A 6,189-nucleotide genomic window follows, 5' to 3' on the forward strand; every position below is an offset into this window, starting at 1 on the left:
AGCAACAAAGGCATGAGACAAAAGCACACACCACAACATCACCGGAGCAGTGTCTAGAACATCTCGACTACAAATGACAAACTCGCAAGTTCCCAGACAAATGTGTTTTTCTCAAAATAGTATTGTATATATCCGGCAAGTTTTCGGTGTCCTTCTGTATTCAATGTATTCTGTGTTCAATGTATTAGTTATCTTTAAGGAGCATGTTTCGGATATTAGAAAAAAAGATGTTGATAATTTATCTGTCATCAGCAGACATAGACGTGATGAAGACCATGATTTTGACTGGAATAATGTTAATGTTTTGCATTGTGAGGATCATCTCAAGAAACGAGAAATTGCTGAGATGGTTTTCATAAAACAGCACACTAATACATTGAACTTACAGAAGGACACCGAAAACTTGCCGGATATATACAATATTTTGAGAAAAATATATTTGTCTGGAAACTTGCGAGTTTGTCATTTGTAGTCGAGATGTTCTAGACACTGCTCCGATGATGTGGTGTGTGCTTTTGTCTCATGCCTTTGTTGCTCCGATATTTAATGGTTGCTTCTTGGAAGTAAGCTCTATTTTTTAACTGTTTTATCTTTTTATTTGTGTTTATTTGAGCGTTGCTATTTTCATTGTTTTTCATTGCTTATGTTTGACACTTTTTATGTTACTGTTTGTAGAAAGTAACTATTTGACACTTAATAAGGACCCTAATTTGAGGTCGAAACGTAGTGTCAGCAATATTGTTCCACCAGTTCTGGTCGTCAATAAAGAACAATTTTATCACTGTTGTCGGATTTATTTATTGTGGATTTATATGATTATATCGTATATAATTAGCATTATTAATAATTATGATTGTAATATGATCTTCCCCAATTCGCAATTTATAGATATGCTTTATTCTACTTACATAACATACTTACATATTGTTAATCCAAAATGAAAGTTAAATTTTTAATATCACAGTACTGTTGATAATCCTGTTTTTGCGATTTTTATTGCAATCGTCACTAAATCACTGATGCAGACGTCACTGAAGAAATCACTAGTATGCAAGTTGTCTTGCGTTGAAGATGTCTGATGTAGAAATGACCATTGGCTTGAATGGGCAAATTTTGGGTAGCACTGAAGGGCTTTATCTCACACAGGACGAAATGGTAGGCGTTCTTCTTAGGACACGTAGTGGGGAAACTAAGATACCTGTTGGCTATAAGCAATAGACCATGCGTCCAATGTCGTTGATTTGTAAAATGTTTGAAGATAACTAAGTAGTTTATAAATTCTATTTATAGATTGACTGCTATCAAAATGTTTACAAATATCTTCTTGCAAATTCGCAGTTTATATTTATTCATTCTGATCTTTGTTTTATATGTATAAATCTCTTTCCTTTTATTCCCATTCTTATTACTTATTTTATAAGTTTCACATTAAAAACGTCGTACTCTGTGCCACACAAAATCCCCTTCTGTCTTGCTCTACAGTTTGTTTCTGATATTCGACGTTGTGTCATTCTCACGGCTTATGTCACTGAGAATCTATTAATAGTACTAATTTACAGGAGATTATCACCATTGGTTTAGAAATCGGTAATTATGGGAAATCCCAATGTAACTATTTTATCAGATGTGATCAGCTACAATTAACCTTCTAGTAGTGGCAGTCTGTGAAACTGCATTAATTTTTCTTTTGTCATTTCGTTATTAAAAACTCTCGTTCTTTAAGCTCTTGTATATTTCCGGGGACAGGGGTGACGAACATGTCGAAAGAGCTTAAAGAAGATTTGTTTAATAACGAAATGACAAAAGAAAAATTATTGGTACGGTCTTACAGATCGCACGCTACTACTGGAAGATTAAAAAAGAATTTATATATATATATATATATATATATATATATATATATGTGTGTGTGTGTGTGTATATACAATTATATATATAATTATTTAATATTAAGAAGTGTGGTTAAATTAAATATATTCAACGTAGGATAGTTCATATTTATAAACATAAATATTTACACTAACAAAACTTTAGAATTTTTTAAATATTTATTAAATAAAACATATTTGTGTGAAGCTATGTAGAGATAGGGGTATTCTACATTTGCAAGAATATTAGCAATCGTTAGTAATATTTCATCCTACATGAAGTATGAATAGAAGTCTACCACTATTCTGAATAAAGACTTTTACGAACATTCCAAGAAAAAGAAAAGAAAAACTGAGTCCTTTTCACAATCCGTTCGACTTATGCATAACTTACGCTTTTAGCTGCGACAGCAAATGATCATGCAGCTTTTGTTTGCTTACGTAAAAATGGAATTAGTCGGCAAAAGCATAAAAGTTTGGCGAAACCATGTCGTTTCCAAATGCTGCCATCTCTGAAAAATTAATGATGGAACGAAAACCTGATTAATGATTCCTGTACATATGGAGATACATCTAAAACCAAAATTCCAGAAGATCTAATTTACTCTCGCGATAGCTAGATGATTTTTTTTGTATTTTATATGCAAGAGTATTAGATATTTTATCTATTTTATTTAAAGTTAAATTAGATATAACGATTTCAAAGAAATATTTTATGATATTGTTTTGTTTTAAATACTTACTTTTCAAATGTCAAATAAACGCAAAATTCAACATGGGTGATCAATAAAAACGGATTTATGGGAGAATACACGGAGCGGCCATATCTTCCCTTTCTTCTAAAAAGACCTGTTATTTTTGCTTATTTATTCCATTTTTAAATAACTTCACTACTTATGCCCAGTTCCACAACTTATTTTAACTGGAGTTTAACTCGTTAATGGAGAATTCACAATGCGTCACGTTTAGAATCTCTAGAAAACGAACTCTCCTATTGGATTGAACGTCATACATCGGACATCGGATGCAGTATGAATTCTTCATTAACGAGTTAAACTTCGGTTAAAGTAAATTGTGGAACTGGGCCTTAAATAGTTAAACTACTTAAGGCTCCTGAGTACTCACCGCAGCCATGTTAAATTATAACGTCATAAACGAGAAATGATACGCTGAGAATTCTTGCGTGCCATTTTCTAATAAAAAGATATTTTGATAAAAAAACACTACAGATCGCTTCAGCACACTTGTAAAATATACCGAAAACTAAGCTTTTCTGTTAACAGTAATATGAAAATAGTCTTGCACGTGCACAGTCATTCCGCATAACCAAGTCTCATATCACAGTCATTTTACGACTATTGATTGACTGTTAACAGAAAAGCTTAGTTTTCGGTATATTTTACAAATGTGCTGAAGCGATCTGTAGTGTTTTTTTATCAAAATATCTTTTTATTAGAAAATGGCACGTAAGAATTCTCAGCGTGTCATTTCTCGCTGCTGACGTCATAACTCAACATGGCCGCGGTGAGTACTCAGGAGCCTTAAATAGAGAATTAACTGTAGGATTTTCAGTAACGGTAGATTATAGTTTACTGTCCTTTCAAGCACCTTTGATTCTCGAATCAAGAACATTTTCCTTAATTAAATTCAAAATTACTGTACATTCATCACTCAATAAGTTCGATTCGCTCTCGCCTCTCTTTCGGCAAAAACTGACTAACGAGAGCAGCAACGGCTGCTCCTGAAGTATTTCCTCGAATTCGCCAAATACCTGTTAGCCCATGCTCCAATCACAGCTTGGTACAGTGTGTCACGTGCCGATCACATATTATTTTCCATAGAAAAAAAGAAAGGGAAGAGCAGGGAAGAAAGGGACGTGCCCAGGGATGAGTCAATAAGAAAATATTAATAAAATATATAAAAAAGGAAAATCAGATACAAAAGAGTAAATGATCTCTTTTTTTAAAAAGCTTACAGCCTCATTAGAAGGCTACTCTGAGCATCCGAAAAGTATGGAATAATAGACCATAAGATGACGCGTATAATTTTTTTATCTTAAATGTTCAATCGCAAGGACGATTTTAAATAGAAAAATTTAAAAATTTTAGTTAAATGAATTGCGCAAGTGTGTTCTATTCTAGAATCTCTCCCAAACAGAGGCTCTAGATCCACCATTATATTCATCGCTGTAACACGTTTAAACGTGTAAAAGTAACTCCTTTTATGATGATCATAAATGTAGATAATTGGAGAAATGCCGAAAGAAAACTCGAAAGAATCGACATGAAGAAACAGTTATTCTCAATGATGACATCCGATTAATGCCGATGCTCTGCCGTCACGTCAAATTTAGTCGTCCGCTCTAGGCTTGGCTGAGGCGTCTGTCACTCATAGAAAAGCACCCTGCGCCCAATTCACCGCAACGCCTCTTTTCCCATGTATACAAATTTTTGCTCTTTTAGCTGCATAACCCACATTCTATAGTACTGCGGACGACCGTAACCCGTTATTTGCGATTTTTCCCGTGGCCGTCGATCCCAGCAACGGATGAATGCATTTGCTATTTGCATCTGCCACACACTCACAGATGTATAACGGTATCGGGTGGACGCGCACCTACCCCATCGCTTTTCCGAAGATGTCTGAATTTATGGACAATAGATAGCCAGATGTACCATGGATAATTTCTTGCGAGAATGTTTGTAAATTTAAAAACAGCGGAATGAAGGAACGTCAACAAACATTAGCTACTGCCGAGATATTATTACTAATACTATTTCTGATCGATTATTAATTAATTGATTAATCGCGTTTGATAACACTGCAAATAGGAAGATGAATTGTTACAGACCCTGTTGAAAAGAAGCGTGTTGAAACGGTATACCTAGTTATAAAAAAAGCACTACAGAAAGAAACCGGAACTGTGGCAGACGCAGTTGCATTGAGACATTCTGACGAATACTATACTGGTGGTAATTACTTTTCGATTTATCTTGCTGGCAGACCACCGACCCAGAGTTTTGCCAACAGATTTTTGAGATTTGCTTACTTCCGGTGGTCGCGCACGCCCATTCGTTTCTCGCGAGAGATCCTTTTTTTTCCTGGAACTCTTTCTTATTCCGTTCCTATGGCATTGACAGACACACTACGCTATAAGGATAGATTATTTCTCGAGTGAAAATCTCTTCTTTGTAGCTCGATGAAGATGGATGTCTTCAGTATGCAACCATTGAATGTATAATCCAAAAGTTACATTCGATTCGAGCCATTGACGAAATATTAGAAAATGTTGACGACATAATTTACCTCCTTATATGTATATATTTGCTACGTGTGCGCGTATGCTTGTGCGTGAACTTCTCAGTTTTATAAAAATTTCTTTAAAAGAATAAATATGTGAAATATATAAAATTACATATTACAATTGAGACATTAGACAACTGAGATATTAAATCTAAGACAGTAGATTTGGATAAATTGTGTGATCTGCTTATAAATATTTCTAAAAGAAAATTCAGTCACGTATTGATATCGATTGGAATAATTAAATACCCGTTGAATGCAATATACAAAATAACGGTAAAATTAAATAGAAATCTTGAACAGCCAAAATAAAGTGCTTGACGTAGCAGTTGCCGTCTGCGACTGTAGAACTTTTCAAAACGGACTACATGGTGTCCTGTTACTAAGCCCTACAGTAAAGAGTTGAGGTACCACCACGCGACAGTACGAAAACCGTTTACTTACCATTTGTTTGAAAGGTTTTCGAGAGCACGAGGACCATCTGAAGACTCCAGTATTGTAAACTTTCTTTCAGTTTTGTTGAATCAGTTTGTGCCAAGTCGTGATTGCGCTGGAAGTTTCTTTGTGCGGCTCTATAATCAAAAACATTCTTCTATGTCAAACAAACCTTCATATATATGCTTGTTAAATGTATCAATCTACTTGTTTTATGCTTTGATTTTGATTGCTAGATTTTAGATCAAAGAGATAGTTTCAGATTGGAACCGCAATGTGGTCACTTAAGTGTTAGTGAATGGCGAATTGAAAAATGAGAGTCCAAGCAATTGTAGTTGAGAAGTTAAAAAAAAGAAGAAAATAAGAGAAAGGAACGATTTTAATCGCGTATATTTTATATCATCTGAGGTGGATATCAAACATTGTATTAGATAACAGAATAACACAAGCCAGTGATCTTTATTAAGAGCCATAATATTAAAGAACATTATATATATTATTATATTATATAACTATAGTAATTCATATGTCAAAGTTGCTATACGATTATATTTCATTATCACGAAGGTACAGAATTTCCGAA

The sequence above is a fragment of the Ooceraea biroi genome, chromosome 5 (assembly GCF_003672135.1).
Source record: "Ooceraea biroi isolate clonal line C1 chromosome 5, Obir_v5.4, whole genome shotgun sequence".
NCBI lineage: Eukaryota > Metazoa > Arthropoda > Insecta > Hymenoptera > Formicidae > Ooceraea > Ooceraea biroi.